A 13470-nucleotide genomic window follows, 5' to 3' on the forward strand; every position below is an offset into this window, starting at 1 on the left:
TAGAACCTTGTTTTTGGCTTCTGTGGCACAGAGCTTGACTCTTCTCACTCATGCGCTGACTACCGACAGTTGAGATGGATGGTTCAAGGTGGTCTCTGCAGCCTGGAAAAGGAACTGTGGTTCCTTATCATTTTCTTTACCAGGAATTCCATCAAAGCTCTATCAGGCTGGGCATCTGTTATCAGCTCTATCAGATCTGGAATTGCTCAAGATCAAAAGCCTGGTTAGGTATGCTGTAATTCGAGAGAAATTTGATCTGATAGTGTGGAGGTCAGCATTCATGGCTTTTACTCCAATAAATGCGTTCTATCTTTGAATAACTTTTTAGCTCATTAGGATTCTGATCTGGAAAGGAAAACATCTCAGCTGCTGAGTTAATGATGATTCACTGTGCGAGAACTTTAATTTTGACACCGGCGTGGGTAGGGAGGCCTCTGCTGTGTGATCTGGTTGGTCTTTGGTGAGTCCCAGCAGCTGGAGGAAGAATAAACAGTAATCCAGAGAAGAGTGTGTCACTTCAGCAAGGCACCTGCAGGTGACAGGTTTCCAGGGTTGGGGTGAAGAGGAGGAGATGCTGAGCCCAGAAAAGTCCCCTGGGGAACAAGAGTCATCCTCAAACATCATCCCAGACTGAACAACGCACAGTCAGTGTATGATGGTGTTGGCCAAGTAAGAACCTTTCTGCTCTCCTCTTCCAACCCCAAAAGGGTTATAACAGCAGCTGTTAAGTGAGGAAAATGGGGATGGTGAGGCCAACTCCACCTCCTCCGTGACAGCGGACTTCCTGCCTGGAGCAGGCCCTGGGCCTGGTGGGGGAGGGGGTGGGGATGGTGAAGACCAGAGTGGTCAGCAGCCTTACCTCTGAGTGGAAATGATTGATTATTACCTGGAATTACTAAATTCTGAAGCAATTCCGTGATTTAAATGAGTATTAGGGTTCTGAATCTTTTAATTGGGAACAAAAAAGTCATTGGGGCAGGATAAAAAAAAATAGCCCCCTGTTAGTTTTCTGCCATAACCAACTACCACAAACTGGGTAATCAAACAACAGGAGTTTATTCTTTCATGGTTCTGGAGGCCAGAGTCTGAAATCAAGAGGTCGGCATACCTTCTCTCCCTCTGGAAGCTCTGGGGGAAGCTCGCCAGCTTCTGGCACTGTTGGAATTCCTTGGAGTTCCTAGGCTTGTAGCTGCATGCTCTGATCTCTGCCTCTGTCTTCACATCTTCTCCTCTTCTGTCTCGTGTCCCCTGGGTCTCTTATAAACATACTTATCATTGGACTTAGGCCCCCGGATAATCCAGGTTGATCTCTTCATCTCAAGAGACTTAATTACATCTGCAAGACCCTTTTTCTAAATAGCATTCACATATTCCTGGAACTAGGCTGCTGAGCTCTTTGGTTTTTTTTGGGGGGGGTACCATTCAGTCCATGACACTTCCTAAAGTCATCTTGGGAGTGCATCCTGTGAGTCATGCTTATTCAATCCAATGGGACTTGGGAATAGATAGAGGAGCAGGGCCTGATGTTGTTCCCAAACCAAACTTGGGTCCCCTCGCCTGCATACAGTAGAGTCAATCTATTGATACTGAGTTGTGGTGAAGGAAAGTGCAGCCTTTATTGCAGGCACCAAGCAAGGAGTCCAGGTAGCTAGTGTTCAAAAGACCCAAATTCCCCTATGGCTTTCAGGGAAAGGTTTTTAAAGATAGGGTAAGGGAGGGAGGTTGTGGGGTGCATGACCAACTCGTGGACATTCTTCTGATTGATTGGTGGTGAGATAATTGGGAGTCAAGATCATCAACCTCTGGCTCCTTCCATCTGGGGTCTACATGCTTGTGGGCAGCATACAGTTAACTTCTTCCACCTGGTGGGGGTTTCAGTATCTGCAAAACAACTCAAAGAACACGGCTCAGAATATTATCTATGGTCCTTGAGGAGGAACTAAAGGTCCTTGACTTTGTTTAATGGCTAAACTATTATTATTTTCTCTTGCTGGACTGTTCTCCTTTATTTCTGCATGTTCTCACTTCTCTGATTAAATTTCTCTGATTTATTTTTTGGAAATTGGGAAAGGCCTAGGAGGCTAAATTTTTTCTACAAATAAGAGGCAGGTGGAGGACTCTGTCCCAGGAAGGCCCCATAGGTTCCTGCTTGCTTACAAGGTCTGGGTTTGCACCTTATTCTGAAAGCCTCAGGGAGGAACTGCAGGTCAGGTATCTTTTCAGTGTAGCAGAAGGGGGACAAAACTCTGGGTCAATGGACTCCACGGGGGAGGTTGAGGGAGTTGTTGCTTGTTTGCTCCATCTTCCTTTTTAATATTTCTCAGTGAAATGTAGATAAGGTCATCAGCTGAAAGTGAAAGTGGGGGAGGGTTAAGAGGAAGGAGAATGTGAAAATGTCCTTAGGAGAACAGAGAAGGGAACCAGGTCATGTCTGTATTGGTCACACCTCCACTAAGTACTCACAATTGTTTCCCTGTCTTGATCTTCACACCTCTCCCCATTCTCTGTTCTTGCTCAAGAACCTTCAATGAGTCCCTATTAAGAGAATGAAGGGCTTCCCTGGTGGCTCAGTGGTTAAGAATCCTTCTGCCAGTGCAGGGGACATGGGTTCGAGCCCTGGTCCCGGAAGATCCCACATGCCGTGGAGCAGCTAAGCCCATGCACCACAACTACCGAGCCTGCACTCTAGAGCCCGTGAGCCATAACTACTGAGCCTGCATGCCACAACTACTGAAGCCCATGAACCTAGAGCCCGTGCTCCACAACAAGAGAAGCCAGAGCAATGAGAAGCCAGCACACCGCAATGAAGAGTAGCCCCTGCTCACCACAACCAGAGAAAAGCCCGCACGTAGCAACGAAGACCCAACACAGCCAAAAATAAAATAAATAAAATTTATTTAAAGAAAAAAAAAAAAGAGAGTGATGTTGACACTCCAAAGCCTAATAAGACTCACCAGGATCTGGGCCCTGATAGTTCCCCTGCCTTTTGGTCTGTTCAAGGGATTGCTCGTCAGAGAAACAAGGGGTGGCAATTTTCTCCATAAAGAACCAGATAATAAATATTTTAGGCTTTGCCAGTTGTAACTCTCTGTGGTGACCACTTAATTCTGGTGCTGTAGTGAGAAAGCTGCCAGGGACAATTTTAAACAAGTAGGCATGGCTGTGCTCCCGTCAAACTTGGTCTGCTCAGAAGTTTGAACGTCCTATAATTTTCACGTGTCACAAGATATTTTTTGATGGTTTTCAACCATGAAAAAATGTAGAAACCATTCTGAGCTTGCAGGCGTTACAAACACATGGCAGGCTGGATGTGGCCCTTGAGCCATCGTTGTCTGAACCCTGAGACAAACCACATGTGTTTCACTCTGACCACCCTGCCTGCCTAAGATCCATCTTCTTGTAAGTTAAATCTGTCCTGCACTTTAACCTAAATGCTTGCTCCTCCTTCTCATCAATATTCTCAATCCCCCATCTGCCCCAAATCTCATGGGTTCTATGCTGGCATTTGACTTCCTGGAGCCCAAATTGTCTGTGCTTCTCTTTCTGTTCAGCTGGGCCTCTTTTTTTTTTTTTTTTTTTTTTTTTCAGTCTTTTCTATCTTGTGCCTCCTGAGCAGACTGTCTATTCTGAAGAGCAGAGCTTGCATTTTATGTCTCTGTGTGTCTCCTGCAGTCATGCCCCACACTTACTTGGTGCTCAATAAATATTCAAGAGAAAAAAAAGTACTTCTAAGACCCTATTCTGCAAGGCTCAAAGGGATTATTTTGTGTGCAAAGTTCAGAAATAAAAAAGCCAAACCCCAGCAAAACTGCTTCCTTCTGCATTTTGATGATGTCTCTAAGGTGTGGTTTTCTATATTCTTTATGCTCCCAATATACTCCGAATTACCTTACATTTCTCTTGTATCTGATAGAAAGGAGGTGACATGTAAGGGTACAGGACCCCCAGTCACCTAGACTCATACACCGAAACCTGTCTGAGTGATCTCCAAAAGAGACCATGCCAGACATTTTATTAAAGGCTTTTACCTTGTACTAGACAAGTATGCACCATAAAGTTAATTCACACCGGAAGGAAGCAACAGGAATTTTGAGTGTGTTGAATGTAATTCAGCCAACTGGGACAGTGGTGATTAGGACTACTGTGGGTGAAACTACAGTATGTTATTCTGATCCAGGCACTGTTTGGAGGTCATTGAACAGATGTTATTTGAGATACTGTTGTACTCTGGGAAGGAAGGAAATGGAGGAAAGAGAGAAAATAGCAGATGATTTTGAATGTTCTAAATTCTGTGCCGGAGGTATTTAAACCTATAACCTCTCCACCCCACATCCACGTCAGAGACATCCAAAGTCAATCTGTTGAAACTTCAACTTGAACTCGATTTAGCCTAAGCACTATTTTTGCACAGTAGATAATAATACTAGTTGAGGATGTGTCTCTCTCTAAAAGCATTTTTTAAAAAAATGAGTGTTGACCCAATATTTTCCCTTTTCTCTCAGAGTCATTATTGCCTGAGTTACTTCAGGGCAGTGGCTTACTCAGGATCACCCCATGGGAATCCAGCCTTCAATGCCACAGCCGAATCCTGCTCTTAGTCTTCTGCTGGAAAAGACAAACATCACACACCTGGAAACCCACGTGCAGAAATTCTGCCCCTCTTTTCTCACCAGGCTTTATCTGCCTTCAAAATCTAAATAGTTGCTAAGTACTAAGATGTCTTACACAGAGGAGCAATATATATATATATGCATAATACATACTACATAATAAACTATAATATATAATAAACTATATAATATGTGTATATATATTATCTGCAAAATGCAGCAAGTAGCAGAATGCTAGAGATCACACCATTTCTCTCACAAGGCAGTCTTTCTATGAGATTGCTGAACAGTCTTTGAGACTGTTCTGCTTTTATAGGATTCTTGAGCAGTCTTCAAGATTGTTCTACTTTTTTTTTTTTTGGCGGTACGCGGGCTTCTCACTGTTGTAGCCTCTCCCATTGCGGAGCACAGGCTCCGGATGCGCAGGCTCAGCGGCCATGGCTCACGGGCCCAGCTGCTCCGCAGCATGTGGGATCTTCCCGGACCGGGGCACGAACCCGTGTCCCCTGCATCAGCAGGCGGACTCTCAACCACTGTGTCAACAGGGAAGCCCAAGATTATTCTACTTTTATAGGACTTCATCCTCTCTGGGAGGTCATTAATTGTGGTGACCAGGTCACTGGCCTAGACTTACTAAGGGGACCTAAAACCTTCTCGTACTCGAAAATTGCTAAGGCAAATTTAAGATGCTCAATCCATGAGGTGAACAAGTGTATCTATCTAATTCACAGCTGTAGCCCTGGAGTCTAGTATAGTACCTGGTACACACTAGATGTGAAATACATATGTCTCTTTGGGTCATGCTCATAGCCTATTAAGTACTCTATAATTTTCAATGAAAACTAATACATTTTAGACTTAACCTAGCAAATACATGCATATTTGTTCAATGGGCAAACGAATCCTGATATTAGTGCTTTCTTTGGGATGCTGGCTTGAATGGGAATGCATATGGTTAGAAAGGGGTGTAAGTCTTAATTAGGGAGCTGCATGGCAGGCTCCCCCTGCACCGTGCTGCACCCCACACCCCCTTTCGACTTCAGGCAACAGGACAAGCAGAATTGGATCAAGGTTGTGGACAGATTTACCACAAAACCAGCCAAGCTTAAGCCTCACGTCTCTTATTTGCCCCTGCCCTTCCAAGGCTCTTCCAGGGCCCCTGGCAAGTTTATGTTCCCCATCCTGCATTCTTTTCATAAACTTCAGTTCCCACCAAACTTGGTCCTGCCCGGGGAGCTTCTCATTAGCAAACCTCTTTGATTTCCACCACATCTGTTTTGATCAACATGTATGTCAAGCCTCAGTTCAAAAGACCCTACATGTGTGACCATTTCCTGGACTCGTCTACCTACTCCCTCTCCCACCTCCACCCACCTCACTCACAGCCACCATGCCCTCCTTCCTCTGTGTTTTGTAACATGCCAACCTCTTTCCCAGCTCTGGGACACCCCCATCTTATTCTCTCTGCACCTCTGGCCCACAGGCATATTCGTAGCCTGACGTGGTCTTTCCCAGCTATTCTTTAGGTCTATCTTCTCGGATCTCTTAAGGTAGGTTTCAACCCCTCCTTGCCCTTGTTAATTCTTTCAGAGAAGCGGTCTGCTTGTTTCCACCCTTGAAATGAGCACACACATTCGGCTTAGAGTTATTTGCATGCTGCTCTGTTAATGTCCATCTTCCCTATAGACGGCAAGGTTGATGAAAGTAGAGATAACTTTCTTTGTTCACCCACATTTGCCATTTTAGACCTGGTGTCTGGCACACAAGGTGCCCACATTGAATATTTGATGAATAAATGAACAGGTGCTCCCATCTGTGAGTAAAAATCACACTATGTTATGGATTAATTTTTAAAAATATTTATATTATTGACATATAGTTGATTTGCAATGTTGTGTTAATTTTTGCTGTACAGCAAAGTGATTCAGTTATACATATATATACATTCTTTTCCATGTTCTTTTCCATTATGATTTACCACAGGATATTGATTCTAGTGTTTTGTGCTATACAATAAGACCTTGTTGTTTATCCATCCTCTATATAATACTTTTCATCTGCTAATCCCAAACTCCCAATCCACCCCTCCCCTACCTCCTCCCCCTTGGCAAACACAAGTCTGTTCTCTATGTCTGTGAGTCTGTTTCTGTTTCCGAGATAAGTTCATTTGTGTCATATTTTAGATTCCACATATAAGTGATATCATATGGTATTTGTCTTTCTCCTTTTGACTTACTTCCCTTAGTATGATAGTCTCTATGTCCATCCATGTTGCTGCAAATGGCACTATTTCATTCTTTTTTATGGCTGAGTAGCATTCCATTGTATATATATACCACATATCCTTTATCCATTCTTCTGTTGATGGACATTTAGGTTGTTTCCATGTCTGAGCTATTGTGAATAGTGCTGCTGTGAACATAGGGGTGCATGTGTCTTTTTGTATTATAGTTTTGTCCGAATATATGCCCAGGAGTGGGATTGCTGGATCACATGGCAACTCTATTTTTAGTTTTCTGAGGAACCTCTAATACTGTTTTCCATAGTGGCTGCACCTATTTACATTCCCACACCCTCTCTAGCATTTGTTATTTGTAGATTTTTTAATGATGGCCCTTCTGACCAGTGTGAGGTGATACCTTGTTGTAGTTTTGGTTTGCGTTTCTCTAATAATTTAGCGATGTTGAGCATCTTTTCATGTGTCCGGCTTAATTTTTATTTGTTTATTTTGTTTGTTACATTATGATTTCACTGCACATTCCTGCTCTTAGAGAACAGAGACCACGTATTTTTATCATTTGTATCAGGTGCATAGATAAGTGATTAAAAACGTAACAATTTTAAAAACTAGTGCAGGCCACGCAGTCCATATGTAGTGACTGTTTGCTCTGAGCTATCTGGAGCCTCCACAGTGTGCTTGGTTTGATTTCTGCTGGAGAAGAAACAGCGAGCAGGGGAGAGACTCGGAGCCCGTGCTCTCCTGCTTTCTGCTCCTGTCCTTATGGGTGATGGGCTTTAGAAGTAGGAGGCAAGAAATCCTGTTCCCTTTGTTGGCAGCTCTAAAGAACGTCTGAAATACTGGAGCAGTGATGCTCAAATTGGGCACAGGAGGATTTCTGGGGAAGCTTTGAAATAGCACTGCTGCTTGCATCTCGCACCAGATCAATTACAGCAGAAACTCTGAGGTGGGGCCCACCACTGAGATGTTTCAAAAACTCCCAGGTGAGAGAGAAAGACAAATACTGCACAATATCACTAACACGTGGAATCTAAAAACAAAGTCGAACTCAGAAACAGAGAGCAGAATGGTGGTTGCCAGGGGCTAGGGGTGAGGAAGGGGAGATGGTGGTCAAGGGGTATAAACTTCCAGTTAGAAGATGAGTAATTTCTGAGGATCTAACATACAACATGGTGACTGTAGTTAATGTACTGTATCGTATACTTGAAATTTACGAAGAGAGTAGATCTTAAGTGTTCTCACAACACACACGAATACACACACATATCCAAAGGTAAATTATGCAAGGTGATGGATGTGTGAATTAACCTGATTGTGGGAAATATTTTACAATGTATATGTGTATCAAGTCATCACATCGTACATTTTAAATATACACAGTCGACTATAGCGATGACCACTTTAAGTTTTCTGACAAACAAGGAGAGAAGCTTTGCTCCCAGGCTATGATCCATTTCTTTCTTCACACAAGTATGGAAGGAATGACCCTAAAGAACCCTTGTGACCTGGAAAGCTTCGGAAGAGAAATAGGGCTTTGGGACCTGGAGTTTCTCATTTGATTCCCTAAACTCCTCCTCTTGGTGGGGCAAGCAGGATTTATGAGGTCTGTAGGCAGCAGAGCCATGGTGCTTTGAGACTTGATTATGTGGGGTGTCAGGATATTCAAGAGAGACATGTCACTGGGAGAAACAGACAGAGATGTTAGGATTTTAGGTGCTCATTCAATCTGCAGTCAGGAGGCCTGGGTTTGCTTCTCAACTTGGCTACTTACTGTGTGTGATTCTGGGCAAGTCACTCCATGGCCTGAGCCTCAAAATCCTCCTTTACTAAATGGGGATAATGATACCTATCTCACTGGGTTCTTGTGAGGATTAAACAGATACTATTTGTAAAATACTTAGCATAGCAGCAGATGCCTGGAATATACCCAGCAAATGGTACCTGTTGGTAAATGCAAAAGCAGATGCAAGCTCTCTGAACTCTGTGTGGCCAGGCTTAGTAAGGTCCTTGACAGTAGTAATTATTTCACTGGTGTTTCTCTCTCCAGCTCCGATTGTGAGTCCTAATCACGCGTGTGGAACTGAAAGGAGTGGGTTGCAGTTCTGCTTGTGGTGAGGCTGGGGAGGAAGTGAGAAGTGAGACTCTTTAGGAAGATCCCACTGAGCAGAGACCTGTTTCTAGCCTAGACCAGTGATCTTCAACTTCAGTGTGTGTCTGAATCACCAGCAGAGCTGTTATAACAGATGTCTGGACCCCACCTCAGACTTGCTGATTCAGTGGGTCTGGTGGGTAACCTCTGAGATACCTGCCTAAAGATTCCCCCTCCTGGTGTTCATACCTTTGTGCGATCCCTTCCCCTTGAGTGTGGACTGGGCTTAAGACTCACTTCTAATGAACAGAATACAGCAAAAGTGGTCTAATATCACTTCTGTGATTAAGAGACTGTGGTTTCCATGATGCTCTACCTGTTGTGAACTGCCCAGTGGAGAGGACTCAGGTGGCAAGAAACTGACATCTCTAACAGCCAATGAGGACAAGAGGCCAGCCACTAGCCATGTGAGTGAACTTGGAAACACATCCTCCCTATGTCGAGCTGTGGGATGACTGCAGGCCTGGTCAGCATTTTGACTGCCTGTGAGAGACCCTGAGGCAGAGGCACCTGGCTAAGCCACGCCCAGATTCCTGACCCATAGAAACCGTGAGATAATAGATATTTGCTGTTTTAAGCCACCAAAATTTGGGGTAATTTGTACAAAGCAACAGGTAACTAATATAGTAGATCTAGAGTGAAGCCCAAGAATTGCATTTTTAACAAGTTCTTAGATGACGTTGATGCACTGATCTGGTATTCACATCTGGAAACCACTGGCTTATTATACTAGGATCATTCTGTCTTTGGCTTCCCAATGACTGATCATTTCAGGGTAACTGAAGCATCATTTGAATGTATTTCTCAGAGGATAGGGCAGGTGAACAGGATGAGCAGGATGAATCCTGCTCTCTCTGCTTTGCTTTATCCTCTCCACCAGTTGCATCTACCAACTCAAAAGTTGCTTTCTTGGACCAGCCTTCCCTGGTTATTAAATTCAAGCACAGGACCAACTAGGGCTCTTGATGTGTGCTTTGGCCTGTAATTTTATTTCAGTAGATTTAAAAAATCTTTTCCCATCCAATATCTCATATAACTCTTTAGGAAATCAGGTGGGACAGATGATATTATTCTCATTCTAAAGATAAGAAAGTGTAGTCACCAAGAGGTAAAGTGAGTTGTTTAATTACACAAGGAGATAGAGTCAGAGCTAGGATTAGAACTCATGTTTCCTGATTTCATGAAAACACTCTTTTCTAACTTTACCCTTCACTCAACCGCTATCCTTCTTATATTCAATGGCTATTTGCTATATTATGATCTCTAATCAGAGATCGGTGGTTGCAAGGAACAGAAACTCCTTAACTTTAGTTAAGTATTATGGAAAGTTATTAAAAGTTAGGAAGGCAATCTTCTCTTGATTTGTAATTTTAAGGGATGTATAGTTTCGAAACATGGGCACTGAAACCAGACATAACAGGGAGAGACAAAAGTTACTTAAGTTACCTAAATTCCAGGCTCATCCAGAAGAAAGTGCCTACTAGAACCGTGGCTACTGGGATAGCAATAGAAGGACTATGGGGATGGGCTTTCTTCTTCCAATAGTATTTAAAAACAAACAAAAATAACACCTTGAACTTCTAATATTTCATTTCAAGCCTCAGTCAGAGAACTAGTGAGTTTCTTCTGCCCTGAGAGAATCTCTTATCGCTTGTTGCCAAGAGTTGATATAATCAAAGTCAGCTCCAGATTCTGATGTGGGCTTACAACACAGGTTGAGCTCATAGCCTCACTAGATCACATGCAAAAGTTGGAGCATTTGTGGGAAGAAGTAGGAACTTAAAATTGGGAATGACCACATTTGGGGGGATTTTAACGATTCAGAGAACCAAGAGAGAACTTCCAAATACTACAGAGCTTCTCTTGCACCAAGAGCCTACATTTCCCAGCCTTCCTTTATCTTGGGCTCTGCAAATGTCCTATCTTCCACCAAGCAGCACACACCCTCATGAGACTTGGAAGACAGAGTGGACATAGAGAGGCAGATGCTTCCATTCTGGACATGCTTATCAGGTTAGAGGCAGTGTGGTCCTGGAGCCAGGAGATGTGATGGCAGCTTCCTGTTTCCTCAGCTTTCTTTCTGGCATGGCAGAGGCTCCCTCAGAGGGTGAGTTCTGCTCTGTTGTTCTTCGAGTTGCTCCTAAAATCTCAGCCTTGAGCCTGCCCTCCAGGTATTTCTACTAGCCAGCTAACAACACATAGTAAATTCTTTTCTGCTTAAAGTAGCCAGAGTGAATTCTGTCCTCTGCAACCAAACCTAGATACAGAGGGGTAATAAATGCATCGCCCATAACAACTGTAAGAGGAAGGCATATAGGCTCTGCTTGAATTCCTCCAGGGACAAGTTTCTTAGGCGTATTGGTATGTTTTGAACAAATTCCAATTATCAAGAAAAATTTTTATAGTTGTCGGCAATCTATCTATTTGTAACCTGAGCTCATTGATCTAGTTTCCTGTTAGCACTTTGGTTGTATTTCCTGTTAGTTACTTGGACAAGGAAAGTCCTATCCAAGCTAGAAACTCAAATTCCTCTACATGTTCCCTCTGTAACATGGTTCCTAGATTCCTTACCACTGTCTACAACTAGTTGAGAAAGAGAGAGAGAAGAGAGGAGAGGAGAGGAGGAAGGTTAGTTAGTCTTGGATTGTTAGTTAGTCTTGGTTGAAATATCTGAATGTGGCAGAATGTGCTGGTATAAATCTTTATGTGGAAAAGAAAGGCAAAAAGGGAGTTGGATGAAGTGTATGTGATTAAAAACCTTCTTATTTAATGAGTCCTAGTGCCAGCTCATGTTTATTTTGTTAGCCTCACTGGAATATTTTATTTTTGCAGTAATTTATCTTTCATCTATTAGTCCATCTTTCCTTTGATAAATTAGTAATCCTTGGGTCATCCACTTGATAGAATGAATTTTATTATTTTACCCAAAGTGTAGTTACCCATATTGAAAAAGAAATAAGAAAGGGGAATAGAAATTAAAAACAAATATAAAATTAGAGAGAATTAAATAACATGTCCCTGGTTATTTTTATTTCTCAAACCACTTTTCAAAAAATAGTTGTTTTTATGCTTACTGTCTGTCTTCCTTCACCAGAATGTACACTCCAGGAGAGCAAAGTCTGATTGATCCTTGCTGTATCTTGGGAGTCTGGTCCAGGTCATTAAACAGAGTAGATTCTCAAAAAATATATATATTAACTTAATGAATAAATAAATGTTTGCAGACACAATGATGATAGAAAGAAAAGAGGGATGTGGAGGAGCAAGAGAGAGACTGTTAGATTCCTATCACTGCATAACAAATTATCACAAATATAGCCACTTAAAACAATGCACATTTATTATCTCACAGTGTCCAAGAGTCAGGAATCTGGGGGGGGGGGCAATGCATGACTGGGTCCTTTGCTTAGGGTGTCACCAGACTGCAGTTAAAATGTTAATTGGGCTGCATTCTCATCTGGAGGCTCATCTGGGAAAATACCCACTTTTGAGCTTCAGGTTGTTGGCAGAATTTATTTCCTTACAGTATAACTGAGGAGCCCAGGGTCTTACAGGTTGGAGGCTGGAGGCTGCTCTCAGGTTTTAGAGGCTGCCCTGTGGTCCCCTGCAACGTGGTTCTCCCATAGGCAATTTAGAACATGGCTGTTTGCTTCTTCAAGGCCAGCAGAGAACGTCACTTTCCAGTCTGCTGAGACAGGGTCTTATAAAATGTAATACCATCGTGGGAATGACATCACCTCTGTCATATTCTATTGGTTAGAAGCAAATCACAGGCTCTGCCCACACTGAAGGGGAGCGGATTATACAAGGATGTGGCTCATTGGGGATCACCTTAGGGTATGTTCATCACAGGAAACCAGGAGCCCAGAAACGGTCAAGGACAGAGAAGATTGGCTTTTGTTTTTCAAACATTTTTTCTTCTTGTGAAATTCACCCTCCATCTCACAATCAGAATATCATGCAGCTCAAAGATTCAGCTTCAGTGGCTCTCAGTTTTATACATTTTAGAAACTTTCAGAGTCTGGAATTTTGGGCTTGGTTAACGATTCACACTATTTCGAGTTCTTCCCTGGATTTTAATTTCTCTCTGGTGAAGAGGAAATTTCAAGACAGAGAAATTTAGATTGGACCTGGGTCTATGGCTACAGTACTTAAGAAGTAGAAGTGTCTTTGTTAACAAGATGGCTAAAATTCCAAGCTGAGAATTTGGGAGTACCCAGCATGTACAAATATCTACCACTGATTTAATAGGAGGTGTATTATGGTTGTGGGACTGAACTTTTCCCTCTGAGTGGCTTCATTTAGTAACCAATGAGTCTGGACTGGACAGACAAGTTACTTAATGCAGCTCTGCAAAAAGACATCTCTAAATGCTGTGAAATATCTTTTCATTGCTTGTTTTGCTTCCATGTAGTTGAGTAATCAAAACATTAGTCCTTGCCCTATCAAATGGGAGAGGGGCTTGCCTGCAA

Source organism: Aethalodelphis obliquidens, unplaced genomic scaffold (assembly GCF_003676395.1).
Source record: "Aethalodelphis obliquidens isolate GAN/ISIS:26980383/991018 unplaced genomic scaffold, ASM367639v1 scaffold35, whole genome shotgun sequence".
Classification (NCBI taxonomy): Eukaryota; Metazoa; Chordata; class Mammalia; order Artiodactyla; family Delphinidae; genus Aethalodelphis; species Aethalodelphis obliquidens.